General features: G+C 37.8%; 1 protein-coding gene across 2 annotated transcripts in view; it reads left to right on the forward strand.

Annotated features, from left to right (window-relative positions):
* The first annotated feature begins 11,975 nt into the window (after positions 1–11,975).
* LOC105485564 (roundabout guidance receptor 1) overlaps positions 11,976–20,734 on the forward strand; it is a 1,159,905-nt gene continuing 1,151,146 nt past the window's right edge. For both annotated transcript variants that reach the window (XM_071092571.1, XM_071092572.1), the window contains exon 1: positions 11,976–12,250. The gene's annotated coding sequence lies outside the window, so the exon portion shown is untranslated. The remainder of the gene's footprint in view (positions 12,251–20,734) is intronic.

Raw genomic sequence — 20,734 nt, forward strand, 5'->3', positions numbered from 1 at the left:
CTGTTTTAAAAAGGAAACAGAGCATAAAAGTTCAGAAAATTTGCAGCCTGATGATGCAGTAGAAAAAAATTATTTTAATGAGAAATTCAAGCTGGCTGCAGAAATTTGCATAAATAACAAGGAGCCAAATGTTAATCCCCAAGACAATGGGAAAAATGTCTCCAGGGCATGTCATAGGTTTTCATGGCAATCCCTCCCATCACAGACCCAGAAGCCTAGAAGGAGTAAATGGGTTGTGGCTTCAGAGGGTGCAAGCCTAAAGCCTTGGCAGCTTCCACGTGGTGTTGAGCCTGCCGGTGCACAGAAGTCAACATTTGGATTTTGAGAGCCTCTGCCTACATTTCAGAGGATTTGTGGAAATGCTTGGATATCCAGGCAGAAGTTTGCTGCAGGGGCAGGGCTCTCATGGAGAACCTCTGCTAGGGCAGTGTGTAAGGGAATTGTGGGGTTGGAGCCCCCACACAGTATCCCTACTGGTGCACCACCTAGTGGAGATGTGAGAAGAGGGCCACCATCCTCCAGACCCCAGCAGGTAAATCCACTGACAGTTTGCAATGTTCACCTGGAAAAGCCACGGACACTCAATGCTAGCCCATGAAAGGAGCCAGGAGGGAGGCTGTACCCTGCAAAGCCAAGGGGCGAAGCTGCCCAAGATTATTGAAACCTACATCTCACATCAGCATGACCTGGATATAAGACATGGAGTCAAAGGAGATCATTTTGAAGTTTTAAGATTTGACTGCCCTGCTGGATTTTGGACTTTCATGGGGCTTGCAGCTCCTTTGTTTGGCCAATTTATCCCATTTGGAATGCCTGTATTTACCCAATGCCTGTACTCCCATGATATCTAGGAAGTAGTTAACTTGCTTTTGATTTTACAGGCTCACAAGTGGAAGGGACTTGCCCTGTCTTGGATGAGACTTTGGATTCTGGACTCAAGTTAATGCTGAAAGGAGTTGAGGGATGTAATGATGTGGTTTGACTGTGTCCCCAGCCAAATCTCATCTTTTAGCTCCCATAATTCCCAGGTGTTGTTGAAGAGACCCAGTGGGAGATGACTGAATCATGGGGGCAGATCTTTCCCATGCTGTTTTTGTGATAATGAATGGGTATCATGAGATCTGATGGTATTTAAAAACCAGAGTTTCTCTGCATAAGCTCTTTTTTTATTTGCCTGCTGCCATCCATGTAAGATGTGACTTGCTCCTTGTTGTCTTCCACCATGATTGTGAGGCATCCCCAGCCATGTGGAACTGTAAGTCCAATTAAACCTCTTTCTTTTGTAAATTGCCCAGTCTTAGGTATGTCTTTATCAGCAGGGTGAAAAAAGACTAATACATAAGGTTCATCCAATGATTCTATATTAACTCTATAAAATAGAATTTCCTTTAAGGTAAGCCACAGGAAAAATATAAATACATTTATCAGTGAGATTTTAGTGAAATGATTTGTTTTCATATATTAGAATGCCATATAACTTGAAAGAGGGAAAATATAATTCAGCATATGGGTTTTCAGATACAACTGAATTGTTGATAAAGGCTTACTATTATTTATGTTGGGCAAAGTTAGTTCTCAAATTTTGCTGACAAATTCTACACTGCTGACCCTGATAATAATGGCAAAACATCGTAAGATTTTTTTTCCTGATTATATGCCTTTCCATAACTATAGTTAAAATACAAATGTCCAATTTAAAAAAAGTCATTTATATTTGAAAATTTAATTTGCTATTTATGCTTTATGCTAGTTCATAAATCATTAATCAATATCTTTATGGAAATGATATTTATTATTGATTTTTGCAGCATCCTTGTAAGCACCATATTTCTATGAGATGTCTGATTGAATGATTTTCTATAACTTTTGCTTTACTTGTACTCAATAATGAAACATACACTTTCACAGTAGTACAGATACATAAAAACTTTTGGCATGAGTTATTTGGTTGTGTCTACTAAACATTGTGTTTTAAACTTTGCAATACAAGCAAAGTAATTAGTGGTCATATTTTGGCAAGATTTATTATTCATAAGCTGCATCTATTTCCAGTACAAGTTTCCATTATCTGCTAGGTGCTTTAAGGTTTGTTTTTTATCTTTCATAATACATCAATCATTTTCTTCTATTTTTGAGGTTTGACTTAGCGATTCCTAATGGGACATTAATAAGTGTATTATTCTAAAATTTGGTGAATTTGGTTTTCATGTAAATTGTTAATTTGATAGGTTAATTTTATCTTTTATATCAGCAATGTCATTGTTTTTGTTTGCTTTTCTGATTCTTTTTGAGTAAATATTCAATATAGTCTATAAAATTATTTCTGGGAATTTCTTCCTGTATCTAAATAAAAATATTATAGCTGTCATATTACCAGTGTTTTATAATCAATTGAATGATTTTTTTTTCTACTACATTCTGTACACAAAAACTAAATGTGAAAATTCAAAGCTAAGCTCAAATTAGTTAGCATGCGCATTGTGGCCCCTACATTCCATTGAGTTAGTGTTTCTGTTATAGATGTTGTCCTTTCAATAAAGTCTCTAAATTGAAACTTCAAATTCCATCATTCTTAAATTACTTGTAAGAGGAATAAACGCTATTTTTGTGTGGGGGCCACTGTTTTTATAGCTATGTAGATGTAGTCATGGGGACAATACATGTCAACTCCTTCTGGAGTAGTTATTGAAGTTAAAAGAATTTAGCTGTGGCGCCATGGCTCACGCCTGTAATCCCAGCACTTTGGGAGGCAGAGGTGGGCAGATCACGAGGTCGGGAGATCGAGACCGTCCTGGCTAACACGGTGAAACCCCATCTCGGTGGCGGCACCTGTGGTCCCAGCTCCTCGGGAGGCTGAGGCAGGAGAATGGCGGGAACCCGGGGACGGAGCTTGCAGTGAGCCAAGATGGCGCCGCTCACTCCAGCCTGGGCCACGGAGGGAGACTCCATCTCAAAAAAAAAAAAAAAAAAAAAAAGAATCTAGTTCCTAGTTTTCCAGCGAGTACTAACCAGGACCAACCCTGCTTACCTTCTAAGAGGAGATCAAGGGCTCTCAGTATGGTATATTTGTAGACAGAGTAAGGAAATCACGGTATTTGCAGTAAAAATAACCATGGAAGACATTATGCTAAGTGAAATAAGCCAGTCACAGAAGGACAAATACTAAATGATACAACTTATATAGGGAATCTAAAACAGTGACAAACATGGAAGCAGAGAGTAGAATAGTGTTTGTCAGGGGTTAGCATGAGGGGAAGTGGGGAGGTATTAGTCAAAGGGCAGAGTTTCAGTTATGCAAGATGGCTAAGTTCTTGAACTCTACTGCACAATATAGGGCCTATAGTTAACAATACTGTATTGTATATTTAAAAAATTTCTAAGGGGGTACTTGTGTTAATTTTTCTTATCACACATACATGCACATACAAATAATGATAATAAATAAGGAAAGCAGGTGGACATTTTTGGAGGTGATGGCTCTATTTATGACAGACTGTGGTGATGGTTTTATGGGTATATCCTTATCTCCAAACTCATCAGGTCATGTGCATTACATAAGAATAGCTTTTTATATGTCAATTATTCTTCAATAAAGTACTTTTTAAAAATCAAATCTAGTTTCTCCAATTCCATACTGTATTAGTTAGGATTTCCTATGTTATGTTGTAGTAAATGATGTCCCTGAAGTTTCAAGTGCTTACCTAAGTGTAGATTTATTTCTCCCTCTTTCAATGGCCATTGCGGGTCACCTGCGGCTTTATTCCTTGTCATCTTTAACCAAACCCTGATGAACTGGGTAGTCTCTAGTGGAAAGACAATCTATCATCTGGTAATGGAAAAATATGTTAAGCCACATGCTAGTCTTAAAAAAATCTGCCAAAATGTCATTGGCCATAGCTATTCACATAAAGATATGTGACCCTTTTGAAAGGAAAGGCACCACAGGCCACACTTTTTAATCCTCCTTTTTCTTAGGTGCTTGAACTACTGAAGCTTCCCTTCTACGTAAAATAATACTAGATGTTCAACCAGAGAGGGATAAGCTAATTCTCCTATTCAGTGAAGATTTTTAACGTTTAGTTCATTGAATAATGTGATAAACACCCAACTGGATATTTCTGCAATATAAAATACCATGTACAGGATATCATTATTTTTTATAGTTTTTTTCCATCTCATCATAATTTAATGTTGATTCTGCATCCATAACTCTGGAATTTATTCATTATGTAAAAGTGTTGAAGAAGATTTTTCTTTCCATTATGCATAAAATGAGTGCATGTAAAAATACACACAAACTTTTTCTAATTAGAAATTATTCTGGTTAGAAAGTAATAAATCACCTGTTTCAAATCACAAAGTTCACAAAACTTATCTTGTTGAAGAACTTTATCTCTGTGTCTTAAAAAGTATGTCTTCTTTGAATCACCATTTCATGCCAGGAATTTGCAGAGCTTTATCATACTTTATGCCATCGTTATTAAGTCCCTGGCAAAAGAACATGTTTAGCCTATTTTGTATGTTTCATTGAATGATATAGTTAATATTGTGAGTCGCTTATATTGCACTCTTTACCTTTCTTCTCCTCATTTCTTCCTTTATTTTTTGCATAACTGGCATTCAAAAGTTTTCATAGATGAATCATGACCACGCAGCTTAATTTCAACAAGCAACTGTAGTCCAAATATACATTGGATTTTGTTACTTTGCTGAGGTTTTAAGGGTACTTAGCTTCGAAAAGTTTCTACTATATTCAATATGGGACTGTCCACTAGCAATATCATTTTATTTCTTTACATAAATAAGAATCATAGAATTTTAGACTCAAAAAGTAGCAGAGTAACATTTGTTTTGTGTCTTTTTTATCATCTGTATGTGACAACTCTTAAAATATTAAAAGTTAGTTATTATCTTTTCAAAGAATATTTTCCTTGGTTAAATAACTTTATTTTCTTTATTCTTGTTCATATGCCAGTATCAGATTCATCACTATCTAGGTTTTAGCCCTGCTCGTTAGTCCCTAGTTTCCTTCTCTCTCTCTCTCTCACTTTCTCTCTCTTTCTTTTTTTTCTTCTTTCTTTAATATAAGGCCTGGAATTTGATATACTCTGTCTTTTAACAAACCTAATAGGTTTGTTAGCTCTCATAGCGTGCCATTAGGTTGTGCTGAGTTTGTAGTTGGTTGAACTCAATAAGTGGTTTAATATTGATCTCTGAACTTATTTTTCAAATATTCTGTTGCTCAATATTCGATTTCAGCTTTCATCTTTTTCTCTGTTGATGCATCTTTTTTTCTAAATTTTTAATTGCATTTTCATATTCAGTTTGTGTTCTAAGATATTGGCTCTCACTCTCAGCTGTATCGCAACTGTGCACTTCATGAAGATTCCTTCACTGATAACTGTATTAAACTTCACAGGATCAAGTACACAGGCTTGTGTCAGGCCTTTGGAGGTCCCTCTTCAGGTTGATATTGAAGGGTCAACACAAGAAATCTACTGGTTTAATTAACTACAAATCCAACACCTAAGTGTACTAGCATCCAGCCAGTTTTTCTCTACTTTGTATATTATGAAATGATGAAAGCCCTTGTCAAATGCTTAGCTGAAATCAAGATAAACTGCTTCGAAGACATTCTCAACATCTAAAAGTTAACTTAGTACAAGTAGAAAGTAAGTGTTGCTACATGCATCTCCTACTCAGTAAGCCCATGACCTTTCTCTTTACCCTAAAATGCCCAATTGTTGAAGGATGTTTTTAATAAGCCATTCTTTAAATTTCCCAGTTATTGTATTATTCTTACACATTACTTTTTTCCCCATTTACCTTTTGTTAAAAACTGGTACAGTTTTATGCCTCCTTATAAAGTTTCTAAGAAGTATAAAAGTGAGATTTGGTGATCATCTTTGCAGTTTGCACAGATGGATATATAAAATTTTGGTGCTAAATAATCAAGTGCACTTAAAATAACTAAGTGCTTTTCTAACACTGGTGAATGTATAGAGTTTACAAAATTGTATTGTATTCTCACAATAGTAAGATTTTATTAGCACATTAGCGAGCAGTAATCTGAGGCTCAGAAGGCTAGTGAGTTTCTAGGGTATAGAAATAATAGGAGATTAAAATATGTGTTTATTTAGTATTACTATTTGCTTTTAACTTTCGTATTTAATGGTAACATTTATACATATGCCTTGTGGAATAGTAAACACATACAAAACAGGAAAAAATCTCATCATTAATTGCAACACACAGATATTAATGGTTGTTAATATGTTTAATCTCTCCTCTCCTCAATTATGAATACTGAAGCCCCTTCAAATTTAGAAGGAGACTGGAAGTTCCCATTTGCAGCTGTCTGTTAACTTTAAACCGTCTCTCTCAGAAGCTGGTTATAGAGACTTTATTCTGATACTCCAAGCATCATTTTTTTCAGTGTGGGCTAATCTTTATTTTTAAAATGTGTTGCTACCATTCTATTTTTTACTTTTTTGTATCAATTTGACTTCTTGTAAAAATTTAATTTTTAGGACCTCCTGCCCTGAAAAACCCATGTCCCATTTTAAAAGTGCTGGGTTTAAACACTATTTTGAAAATATTTAAAGTTGTTCTTTAACTATACTTAACACTATTGTATTATTAAAATAGTCACAGCCATTTTCTGCCATCAACTTCAGAGCTATAATCTGCTTTTAACCTACTCTCCCAATTATGTATCTCTGTCATCTACCTACCTATTTAATCTTAAGCCACTATTATCTACCAGCTGAGTCATAAAATTGAAAAATAATTTGTATTTATCAAGAAAACAAACCAGTCAGTAAGAAGAAAACTGACGTGTTGGGCAAAGTGTTGTTCTGATATTTAGACTAAAAACCCCTAAAGTTCGATTCTCTGTGTCTAAACATGATGTACACCGATTGTGTACAATTAATGTTGCTTAAGAAAAAAGTCTCTTTCTGAGGGGAATGGCAAGGGAGAGTATTGTAAGAGTGATGAAGAAAGGAGAAAGAAGTACAATTATATTTTCAGGTGGACTTTCTATTATTAATTTCTTGGGATAGGAAACACCAAATATATTTACTATTATTTAATATTAAAATTTATTTTCCTCAATCCCTGCCTTATTAGAGGCTGACTCTACTGTATTCATTTATCTTTGGCTATTAAATAAAAATAATGGTTGTTCATAATTTCTATAGCAGCTTTATCTACTTTATGTGTCCTATAGAATTCCATAAAAAGGAGATTTAATATTCACAACGTAGCAAGATGAGCCTTAGACAAGAACCCCTCAGACACGGAGTTGTAGAAGGAAAGGGCTTTAATCAGCTGGGAGCACTGGTGGACTCAAGTCTCCCAAAACCAAGCTCCCGGAATGAGCAATTCCTGTCCCTTTTAAGGGCTTACAACTCTAAGGGGGTCCATGTGAGAGGTCATGATCCATTGAGCAAGCAGGGGATACATGACTGGGGGCTGCATGCACTGGTAATCCGAACGGAACAGAAGAGGACAGGGCTTTTCACGATGCTTTTCCATACAATGTCGGGAATCTATAGATAACACAAGCAGTCAGGTCAGGGGCTGATCTTTATCTACCAGGCCCAGGGCAGTGCTGGGCTCTCTACCTGTGGATTCCATTTCTGCCTTTTCGTTTTTACTTCTTCTTTCTTTGGAGGCAGAAATTGGGCATAAGACAATATGAAAGGTGGTCTCCTCCCTTAACTAAATGAGTAAGTGACTCTTAACTTTAATGTTAGCTTTTGTAGCTGGTCCAGACAAAAGCAAATGACATTGTAATATGATTAAATTTAGCTACCTAAGAACTATGGTATATGAATAAAAACATAGTTAAAAATAATGTCTGTCTTATTATGCTTTATAAGCAAGTATTTGGGAGTCTTTAAAAGAGATCAAATGAATAGCCTTTAAATACATTAAAATTCGGTTAGATTTCCTTCTAAATAGTGTAACCAGTTGTGTCTTTTGAAGGGCAAACCATGAAATCTGACCACTAACCTTCATATAACATACAGAAAATTGTTGTTCAGCTCTTAATTAGTGAGGTAATGGTAACATAATATTGTATATATGTATATTTATATTCATTTATTTGCTTTAACTCAAAATTTATCTGACATTTTACATAGGTTTAAATTTTTTGTCTGTTTTCACAAAAGTTTGTGGAGCTTTTATTCTCAGATTTCTCAGGACAAGGGTAAAAATCTTTTTAAGAACTTCCTATTCAAATTTAAAATCTTGTTTATAGTAGAAAATATCCTCTTCTAGCTTCTTTCTTTGCCAGTTTTTATTAGAATTTTAATATGAGCATTCCGTTCATGGTGATCATCTTATCCAAATCACTGTGCCATGGAGTTCTCATCCCTTCCACTTAGTGTCAAATTTAGTTGACCTTTTTGAAGTTCCATCTTTCTTCTCAGACTTATCATCTTATAAAGATATTTTTAACACTTGAGCTTGTATTTTCTTCACCTTTTATAGCAATTCATAAAGATTAGTTTTTGAGCCATGTATTTACATGTGGTGTCTTGCAACTTTCTAAATTATTAAGATGTTTTACTGCATTATTTAATATACCATCACATCTCAATTAGTGATCTGTGATATATACACACACACACATATTGCTGTGTAGTACTGATTTACACTTCAAAAAATGCCTGTTTAACTGTTAACATTCTTAACTTTGTATTTCTGCTTTCAAAGTATAATTTGAATGTCTGGTAATTTTCCTTTTTATCTGTCAAAATCAAGCATGGATAAATATTCTATTTAAAGCAGATGCATAGATCAATGCCTGTGGATTTGAAATTTTTTAAACTATACATATTTCAAAATTACTCAAGACAGAGTTTTTTAAATAGCTTGGATAAGTAGCTGAATGTCATTACAGTTCATTAAGTTTCATCAAATGGCATGCTATTGCATGTTTACCCACCTAAATGTACAAAGTAGACTGATTGTATTAATGGCAGACAGGGATGTGCCAGGTATGTTTTGCTTTCCAACTTTTATAGATGTTCACATTAACCACAATAAGGCGTTGTCATCATGATCCAAGGACATAATGGAAATCAGTTTCTGACATAGCATATATTGTCCTTGAAAACTGCACTGACAAAATGAAGGGTCCAACAGTACTTCAAATAATAAAGAACAGATCAAGGATATTACTACAGATCTAGGATATATGAAAACTGTTGTGGTTCTAATATCCTTCTTTAAAATATGTTTTGTCTTAGTATCCAAGAAGTAAGGAAAATATATTTGCAACATTTATAACTGTATATTTACTATAAATATCTCATATGATAATAATTTGGATAAACAAGTAATTTACTGAAGAGATGTAGAAAACTTTTTAAAAAAAAAATAGTAAGTTAAACTTAAGTTTCTGTTTAGCTTGCTATATTTTTACATCAGCCTTTTATGTAGAAAGTAAAAACTTATCATGAGATTATATAATAAATTTGCTATCAGGTAAGTTTTGTTTTATTTATTTTCTTCTGTTCACTATTACATTTGTCCACTACTAAACTTCCCCATTTAATTATGGTCATAGATAAGCTGCATTGATTTTGTATAAAATCTGTCAGCTTGTGTAAAACACGTCTTTTCTCAGTTCTAAAACGATACACATTAAATGCAGAACTTTCAACTTACAAGATCACCTTGTAGAAAGAAGTTGAAACACCAATAATTTACTTGTTTTAGAAAAAAAAAATGAATGTCAGTCATCTTCATTCAACTTCGCATGGTCATTATGCTTTTCTTACTCTGCTACTCTACTAAATAATAGCTTTTACAGATTAAAAAAAACTCCCTTATACCCTTATACTTATACCCTTATACAATATACAAAATATTGCAATACTTTGATATTTTCATTTTAACTCTATTGTAAATGGAGAAATTATTAACCTGAAATAAAGTGATCGAAGTAACCCTGAATAAAAGTCATTCAAAAGCTATTTCAGTGACACAACAGCAATGAAGAAATACAGCAAATTGACTCTGATGTAATACCAATGATCACGTCTTTTCACTCTGAATTAGTGGTCATGGATATGTTAAAAAATAAGTGTTTGGTGCAAACTTTGCAAATACACATAAAAATACTGGATTTTCGGCCGGGCGCGGTGGCTCAAGCCTGTAATCCCAGCACTTTGGGAGGCCGAGGCGGGCGGATCACAAGGTCAGGAGATCGAGACCACAGTGAAACCCCGTCTCTACTAAAAAAAATACAAAAAATTAGCCGGGCGCGGTGGCGGGCGCCTGTAGTCCCAGCTACTCAGGAGGCTGAGGCAGGAGAATGGCGTGAACCCAGGAGGCGGAGCTTGCAGTGAGCCGAGATCGCGCCACTGCACTCCAGCCTGGGCAACAGCGTGAGACTCCGTCTCAAAAAAAAAAAAAAAAAAAAAAATACTGGATTTTCTAATCCCCGAAAGAAGTTCTCTTCTTTCACCTCTCAGTCGTGTAAGAGTTAATTCTGTTTCCTACAAGGATGCAATCTGTAAGTTAGGTCTGGAAGGCAGCAAAGGCAACCTGGACTTGAAGTTAACACTTCTGTTGTCAAGGGTTACTGATGGGGGAAGGGAAGGGGCTGGAAAGGGAAAGAGTTATGGAAATGAAGAAGGATTGTAGCACACACTACATAAATTCAAATGCTATACATGTATTTGGAATCAGATTTTGAGTCTGTTGTATTTTTGCATTGTGTTTTCATTTATTTAGTTTACACATTGGTGGTGAATTTATAGGTTGGTTGATGTTAACCTTCCGGGGTGTCCCTTTCCAACAATGTTCATTTAGTGGTACATTACATATATGTAATAATTTTGTAATTAAATTGGAATTTATCATAATTATTTACATCAAAGAACAATAAAATTATGTTACTTCCTAAATTGTAATATCAGTAAATATCATATCTAGGATTTTGTGGAAAGTCTATGTCATTTTAATTTAAATGAAGAGTTCTCTTCTCCTCCACAAAATTAAAGACAAAAGAAAACAGCATGTTTAAGACTTCAAATTAATATATATTAAGATTCAGCATTTAATATTCTAATTCTTAAAATAACTGGCTTTCCTGATGATGAACTAAAGTGATTTTGCACACTGTTTCAGTATTTCAAATTGCTAGTCACCACAGGTCTGCCTCACTTTAAATCTCCTTGTTATGCCAATTTGCATTACTAATGGACTTGCTAAGAGAGAAACTGCAAAAAGAGAATGTAGCATTTAATAGTAAATGCTTGACATACTGTGACATTATAGATACCTTTATGTTGATTTATATTTTTATGCCAATATTTACAAGGAAAATATTTCTGAATTTCTAATTTTGCAAAGTAAAAATGATGCCCATGCCATTGTCATTGATATGATTTTTTTCTGTAGCATTTGATTAATATAACCCGTGTTTTATCATTGGTAGACTCATATTTTGGCTTCTACTATCTACTACCCGTGTAAGATATTTTATCTGGAGTAGCTATGAATTGTAAGGAATACAATTGGGTGCTATGTGTACCTATGTGAAGCGCAGAAGTATTTGATTATATACAATTTCCTGGATTTATATGAGAGTAATGCATAATAGAGAGCAAAAGAGGGTTTTCTTGCCAAAAGTATCTGTGTGAATTTTCCTTCGAAAATGTTCTTTTAAAATCCTTTGTATGATCAAAGCCACTCCACACAGACAATTAAAAGCAGATATGAAATGATAGATCACATGACAGGAGTTAAATGTAAAGGTTTTTTTTTTTCCTCCCCCCTCGGTTAAACATCGCAGCAGGCATTACAATACCAGAGGTAACGAATCAATTAAATCCATTTTCCCCTCGGCGTCTCCAAAGCTGCGTGCCTAGTGTTGCTGTGTAGTTTAGAACCGGAGCAGTAGGACCCAGGGGCCTCCGCAGCCACCAATAGAAGCGCACACTTGGACCTATTTGTATGCAATGCCTTCTGCTCTGCGCATTAATAGTAATACAGATAACGGGTTTGAAAGAATTCTCTACCGAAGAAGGATTGAATTTTTCCAGGGTGCTGATACCGAGAAGAAACCCGACTTCACTCTCTCCCCATTTTCCCACTCTTAGATTGAAAAGTCTCAGACACCTTTCGCTTGGTTTAAACTCGGAAAGGTCTCAGTGCACAGCAAAGTTGGAGGGGCTGCGTCTGCACTACGGCGCCGCTAGATCGCTGAAAACAGGCTTATCCAAGGGTAAGTCTCGCAAATGGTTGCAAAGGAAGTGACAGCAGGCTTTCGGTTTGTGAACGGGGACACGCTGGGTTTTACACTGGTGGTTGTGGGAGTGCAGAACGGTTGCCGAGAGGACTCTGCAGTTTATCCAGAAATTGTGGCTGATACGCCAGGGTGTTTTGGGGTAGAATCAAAAAACCTTCAGGCTAAATCGGAAATTGCAGCCTTGCGATCGGGAGGGATTCAACAAGTTTTCCTGCAGGGATGCGATGTTTGTTTATTCCTTGCAAGTTGTGCAGAGTGTCCGTTCCAGGTAGGCTGCGACTGCTTAACAAAGAAGTTTTGGGATTTGTTTGTTGTGTGTGGCTGGACTAACCCTTGTCTGAGTAGGTTTCGTGCCGCTTTTGGCTTCTTGGGGGCACACCGCGCAATTTCCTCCTGGGATGCGGCGAGCACCAGCGGTCTGCTGGGCTGGGGCCGGGCAACTTTGCAGCTAATCTCAGTGTCGCTGACCGCGCCGTTGTGAGTGATGTGAACTGACTGAGGCGTAGACCCCGGCTGGCTGCAGGGAGCTTCCAAACTCTGAAAGCATTCTCAGGAATGGATGAGCGTGGGGGCTTTGAAAATAAGCGTTACTGGGTGGATTTTGGTAAACTCTTGGCGACATGTAGGCAGTGGGGACTTTTGACACTTGCGATTGCAACCTGCAGGATTTTGCCTGAAAACATGGTGCTGATGTGAAGATGAGCGCTGAAAGCTGAGCCAGCGGGGACTTTATGTGAGGGAGGAAATGAGGGAGGGAAGGAGGAAGAATGAGAGAAGACAGATGAATGGAAAAGGTGCGTCCCGTCTTTCACACACAAAAACCACACGAGTGGGACGAACTAGGAGGCGCTCCAGTTGGTGGCGTTTAGCTGGAAAACGTATTGCAGGGAGGTCCAGGAGCCCCTGCATTATGGATGAAGCTCGTGCCCTTCTGGGGCCCCTTCCTGCTCCCTCTCCCGGCCCGCTCTTGCCAGCCCCGCTTCCCCGAGCCTGCGGCCCCAGCGTTGGCGCGGGTGCGGCCGCGCGCGGGGCTCGGTCCCACAGCTCCGCGAACACAATAGGGAGAAGCAGGCGAGCCCCGCGGGCGGCCGATGCGGAAAACTCGGCGTGGCAACCCCAGTGCCGCAGCCTGCGCTGCCGCTCCACCCGGGACAGCGGCGCTGCAGAGGCGGCTCTGCCCGGCTGCCACGCGCCCTGGGGTCTCGGAGGACCGCGTGCAGGGCGCTCACACCTGGCCGCTGAAATCCTGGGATCCCCTTCTAGGAGGCACTGTGTCCCACGCACATAGCGCGGTGGGGGGATGGAATGCTAAGACATCCCACTCCTGGCTCGAGTCGGAGCTTCCACTACTCGAATATCCTTAGTATGCACCCCAAGCATCTAGAGGACCTGCGCCCCCAAGAGAAAAACGACACGAAGGGGAAAGAAGGGAAATGTTGAAGAGGCTGCAAGAGGGGAAGGAAAACAAGCAATTTGGGGCAATTATGGTCAGTGGTCAGGCTTTTCTGGGCTCTTTTAAGTGGATTGATTTAGACGGAGCTTTGAAATGCTGCCCCTGGCCTCTCTGCCGCACTAAAGGGGGCAGATTTCCAGAAGCAGGAACTCACCGGAGACTCCTTCTGTAGATGAAGGGAGGAAAGGGCAGGGCAGGAGGCTCATTTCACAGGGTAGTTTAACCCTGACCTCAGCACCTCCCACCCTTTCACGCCCCGCCAGGGACTGCCCCGACCTTGTAAACTCCTCTGTGTCATCTGCCCTGTGTAAGTGATTTTCATCAAGCTGTGTGGTACAGAGGCCTGTTAAGAGATGGCTGTCTGTTTCCAAGTAGTGGTGGGAGGTTGTTTAATTTGGAGGTTGATTGTCAACCCCGGATGAGAGCGCAGAGGAAGGAGCGTAGAGGAAGGAGCGTTGTCAGTTACTTGAAGGCTACATATCAAAGGAAATAGAATGCTTTGAGCACCTGGGGGAAGACGGTGCCATTTCATTTTTTCCTCGCTTTCCCTGCGCCTCCTTTATTGTGGTTGTTTGGAAAGTAAGATATAATAATTACCAAAAAAAAAAAAAATGTTGAAAATCCACTGATTTATTTGGAAGCCTCATAACTGGGTTTTCAGGCCCAAACTTTTATGCTCCTAGCACCTATTGTTCTGAAAGCCTCAGTTTGCCACCTTAAAACCTGCTTCTCTACTATATCTTGAGGAAGCACTGGTAACTTTCAAAGGCCATCCGTAAGCATGCAGCATATTGATTTTATTAAAGGGAAGAGGCAGGGTTGAGAAATGTTCCGTCAATTTTTGCCCTTCCAATATCGGCCCCCATCCCCCCCCCAAAAGGAAGATGAAGCAGCAGCAGCTCAGAGCAGATATCTAGTTAGTAAGAGGACTTTGTTTCTTAGGGACCTATACCTCTCCCATGAGGGACAAAGATTAGGAGTATGTAAGGAGTGGGGGCATTCACCTCATATTGTTGCCTTGGTTTTTGGACTTCCTTTCACCTTTTCCCACATATCTTCCTGCTCCATGCCTCTTCCAATTTAGCCCTGTAGGATCTGCAGAATTGAAGCACAATGACACAGCTGCAGATCCCTGGTGGAGGCTTGCTTCAGAAAACAGCTGTTAATCACATGTTTGTTGTATTTTCCTATTTACTTCCTTTTACTTCCCTTCCCTTATCCTGTCCTTGAACCAGTGTTACCACCTTCTGGGCTCTACTCTATGAAGGTTAGTGATTTCCAGAGATACAGCACTGAGCTGAGCATGGGAGGAGGGCAGAGACTCAACAGCTGCCTAGGGAGTCCCAAAGGTTTAATGCCGACTTTCTCTTACCCTATGCTGCATGAAATAAAGAACAAATACCCTAATATCTCCCCAAAGAGAACTGCATTGTTCTGTATAATTTTCCTTTACCTTATAACATAACAGAATCAATTCAAACATGAAATAACATTGACCAGAGATGAAAAGGAAGCTATACACTTGTGTGCACTATTTGGAAACTAGTGTTGTGCTTAGCTACAAAATCTCACTTTTTGGCATTCCTGTATACTTAATACATTAGGAACTACTTTTATTGAAGCAAGATTTAATATGTTACTTTCATTATGAGACTGAGAAACTCAAGACACCACAAAGATGTGAATTTAAAATGAAAAAAAGCAAGGCAGTAAAGCAAGCCCCTGGCAGCTTGATGAATGAGCAGGTGCAATGCACCATTTGAAATGTAACTTGAGGTGAGCTTCCGCCAATTTGCTGGAGAATGAGCTCCTTCTTGTCACCTAAACTCAACTGATTTTCCTCTCTTTCTGAGACCATAAACAAAAACATAATAGCATACAGTAGGCTAGATTATGACCTGGTCACATAATCGTTTATCTCTCTAAACTTGCTGTTGAAGTGAGCAATGTTACTGTTGATGTATTCATATTTGTACCTAAAATATATTAGTGCTACATGGATCAGTCAATTCTCCCAATTCTACAGGAAACTGAGGTTCTAGAAGATTAACTGACTAATTCAAAACTGTATAGGATAAAACTGTAGAAACAGTGTTAGGCACCGTACCTGCAACAGGTATTTCAGTTAATCCCCATATAACCCTTTCAAAGTAGGCTTTATTAGGTGTCTACAACATATGAAGAGAATGAAGCTCAGAGAGGTTAAGGAAAATATACATGACCATTCAGCAGAGAAGGGGTAGAGCCAGGATTAGAAACAAGTTCTTTCTTACAACAGAGTACATGCTTTTCTAGTATGTCATACTGCTGCTTTTAAATGAGCCATTCTCTTCAATTAACTATACCTACCTATTTTCTCCCATACTTAAACAAGGAGTTTGATTATTCCTTGAATTTTATTTTAGTACTCATAATTTTTAAATCTCCTTTATGTCGTTTTCATGTCCAAAGCATTATTTGCATTTGTCCAAGACCAAACTTTTACAGTTACTTTCCAGGGATCTCATAGCCAGTAAATAACTGTTTCAGAAAATATACCCCACCCCTATCTGACACCCTACCCGTATTATCATCTCTGGGGAGCAAATCATTTGGGGAAAATTGAGGGACTTTTCATTTTCTTTGAAATTTGTACACATATAGCCAGGATGTCTGAGAAGGATCCATTACGTCATTTTCAGCCAGAAGTTGTACATTTCCACCTTTACATTCTGCACACATGTCTTCTCTAATCTGCAAAATTATCTTCCTCATTTGGCCAAACACTATCCATTTGTCCGGGATGGTTCATGTTCCTTCTTTACCATAAAATTTTTCTTATTATTCCAACACTATTGCTGTTCCTTACCTCTGAAATTCCAAGTAAGTTCCAATAACATCTGCTGTCTAATGTGGTCTTTATTCAGGGATTAGGAGTAAACTAACATTTCTTGAGCCTTTACCTTATATACTTTTACATACATTATCCATCAACTATAAATTTCTATTTCTTCATTGTATTTCTTCATTTTGCCCTTATTGTTTTTTCACTCTAGATAGTCACCCAGATGTTGTGATACATTTCTGGAGTTTCAATAATGACATCCAAATTTTATATTTCTTGTCCATGCATTGCTCTGATTGTCACACCTATATTTCCAAAGATCTAATGTCATCTCCACCTAGAGATGCATCACAAACATTTTAAAGGAAACTATCTTAAAGGAAAGCATTCCAAGCCACAGGTATCATCCTCCATGCCACACACTTGCTTATTTCTTTAGATTTCCAAGTTATAAATACTACATCATGCATCCAGACACATTCCTCTTTGCTATGTCCCTCTGCCTCATTCTCTATGTTCAGGTCATGAAAAGAAAAACAAATTATGATTTTTCTCTTGAGCTTCACCTCTTCTCCTCATGGGCCTGTCCTCCAATTCTTCCTTCTGCCTCCTGGGATCAGCCATTTGAAGTCATGTGCATCCAGCGTGGCAAGCTATCTGTTAGGGCAGAAATGACAATTTCTAAACTCCTTATCACATCTTTGAAGGTACTCTGTGATATGAAGCATGAATTCTTCTTTTCAGTCTTCAGAATGATCAATTACTATGAAAATGTACTTGCATTTTATTAAATACTCAGGATGTTTCATTCCTCTGTCTGTGTGTGTGTTTGTGTGTGTGTGTGTGTGTTTTCCAGAATTCTGCCCCAAATGGTTCTCACTTTCTCATTTTTTCAGCGATGTTTGAAAACACAAAACAAGTGTCACTTCTTCTGTGAAGACCTTCATGTTGAGAAAATAGGTTTAAGTATTCCTCCCTTTCTGATCATTTAATAATGCCTCTGAAATTCCATTGCAATCATTTATTCATTTCTATGAGACTGCACTATGATCTGATGTTGTGTCTTCTCCAAATGCATATGCTGAAATTAAAATTAGGAGATGGGGCCTTTGGGAGGTGATTAGACCATGAGAGCAGCGCCCTCAAGAATGGGATTAGTGCCCTTATAAAAGAGGTCTGAGTAGGCCGGGCGCGGTGGCTCAAGCCTGTAATCCCAGCACTTTGGGAGGCCGAGACGGGTGGATCACGAGGTCAGGAGATAGAGACCATCCTGGCTAACCCGGTGAAACCCCGTCTCTACTAAAAAATACAAAAAATTAGCCGGGCGCAGTGGCGGCGCCTGTGGTCCCAGCTCCTCGGGAGGCTGAGGCAGGAGAATGGCGGGAACCCGGGAGGCGGAGCTTGCAGGGAGCCAAGATGGCGCCGCTCACTCCAGCCTGGGCGACAGAGCGAGACTCCGTCTCCAAAAAAAAAAAAAAAAAAAAAAAAAAAAGAGGTCTGAGTAATCTCTCTTGCCCCTTCCCCCACGACTAATCATGAGAAGATGGCCGTCTATGAAGCAGAAAGCGGGTCCTCCCCAGACACCAAATATTCCAGCACCTTGATATTGGACTTTCCAGCCTCTAAAACTATGAGGAAAGCATTTCTATTGTTTACAAGGCACCTACTCCGTAGCGTTTTGTTGTGGCAGCCTGAAGATTCTAAGACAGACTCTAAATTCTGTGAAGAAGTATGCCTCAAACTTTGTCCATTGAACCAAATAAATCTTAAAAGTGAAAAAAATAACCCTTAAAACACCAGTTCCAGGATCCCCCATCAGAATGACTGCAATAGAATAAGTGGGGGTGGAGCACTTGAGTCTACATAGTAACAGATATTCCAGGTGTAACCAGGGACAGGATGTTGATCACAAGAGTTGCTCTCCAATTCAGCCAGATCAATATGGTCCTGATTTTAGCAGTTGGGGGAGGAGCCATTTGCACAGCTTTTTAGATCTTATTTTGTGTCTTCCCGGATTACTGTGCTTCAGAGAAAGATTTGCTTAGAGTCTAATAAATTAGATCACATGAGTCATTCTTACCGAAGTACGAGAGTCCTGCATCAGAAAGGCCGATTTGCCAAGAGGAGAATTTCGGTAATCACATGTGAAAATGGCATTTAGAGTTGAGGTGCTGCTGTACAGAGTACTTGGAACTTTTAATGACTCTGACTTTTTATTATTATGACATGTTTGATTAGCAGTCACAAAAATGAGTGAAACGAGTTCCCTTGAATTACCACCCATGTTAAATAATAAAAGATTAAATGTAATACTGAAGTTTTCTGGGTACTCTTCCAGATTGAATCTGCCTTTTAAGAGCTAACCAGTGAGTAAATTTGCTGTTATTATTTATATGCATTTTGTCTTGCGTTTACTATATATATTACATCTTTAATTCATAAATAGTATTGTATTAATTAAGTGAAATATTTGCCTAAATTGTCAAATATTGCTTGCATTCTTGGAAATTTTTTTATGATTAATTAAAGTTGCTTTGGGTAGAGTTACTTTATTCATATTCATTGCAATATAGTATTCTATAAATAGTACATTCTATACTATATATACAGCATTTATATTCTATAAATACTATAAGTATATAAGTATAATATAATTTTAAATATATTATTAGATATTTAGTAGATATGGTAAAATATATAGTATATTCTATATATAGTATATATATTCATATATAATATAGTGCATATATATAGCATATATACAGTATTAAAATATATATTATGATTTATGTTTTTCTCTCTCATTTATAGGTATTTTCACTTCTTACTATAACAGACTGTAGCAATTTTTTGGCACATGTCTCACTATGCACATATACTTTTTAGATATTTGCCTAGAAGTGAAATTGCTGATGATATGCAATGTGTTTCTTCTCTTTTTTGTGCGCAAACCCATAATAGTACCTGTAGTATATATAGTTTCCAAGCATATTTGTGAAAGCCCCCATGAATATTTAATAATATTCACATTTCTTAATTTTGCCAGTTGAATGGTTTTAATTTGTCTTTTCTGATTATTAGTGTGGTGAGCATGTTTTCATAGAACATTCAGGGTTTTTTTTTCTGTGAGTTGCTTAAACATATTTTTTACCCATTTGTCTAGTGAGACATTTATCTTTTATCTTACAGATTATAGAAATTCTTTATATATTCTGGATTCTACTTTTATTTTGGTATATGCATTTGAAATATATTTTTCTAGGTGGTGTTTTATCGTTTTTTCTTCTTAATGAAGGAAATAATTTTATGTATTTTTTTCAAATATGATATACATTGTGCTTTATTAAAATTGATAACCTTTTATTACATTTTTCCATCTTGTTTTGGGACACCAATCTTTATGGTGAAGTCATAAAGTATATCTTACATTTTTTTCTGAAAATTTTTCACTTATGCTTTTTTATTCTTTTTTTTTTTTGAGATGGAGTCTCACTCTCTCACCCAGGCTGGAGTGCAGTGGCACAAACTCGGTTCACTGCAACCTCCACCTCCTAGGTTCAAGCAATTCTCCTGTCTCAGCCTCCCGAGTAGCTGGTACTACAGGTGCCCGCCATCACACCTGGATAATTTTTGTATTTTTAGTAGAGATAGGGTTTCATCATATTGGCTAGGCTGTACTCGAACTCTTGACCTCAGGTGATCCACCCACCTCGACCTCCCAAAGTGCTGGGATTACAGGCATGAGCCACCACGCCCCGCCTCAATTTTGCTTTTTACATTCAGGTATTTTGCTTTAGCTGGAATTGATTTTTTGTTTTATGTGCTGAAAAATATGATTGTCACTCATAAGTTTTCCATATGCGGGTGGGCTAGCACTGCCTTTTGTTTATAAGGCTGGTTGGCATCTGTCCTCACGTGAGACACTTGTTTCTGGTTATTGTCTGTCAGGTGGGTTTGTGGACAATCATCTCACTGAATCATCACAATGTTAATGAACCAAAGTGAAAAGCATTAATTAAGACTAATTAAGACTTCAAACAAAATCCGATTATGTTTAGCCAGAATTAAATACCATTTTTTTAAAGACAAACTGTATAATCTCTTTAAATTATATGTGAATTGTTCATGTGTAATGAGTCCTTAGCTAGGCATAGCATCATTTACTTAGTTTTAGTTCTTTATA

Source organism: Macaca nemestrina, chromosome 2, assembly GCF_043159975.1.
Source record: "Macaca nemestrina isolate mMacNem1 chromosome 2, mMacNem.hap1, whole genome shotgun sequence".
NCBI classification, from domain to species: Eukaryota; Metazoa; Chordata; class Mammalia; order Primates; family Cercopithecidae; genus Macaca; species Macaca nemestrina.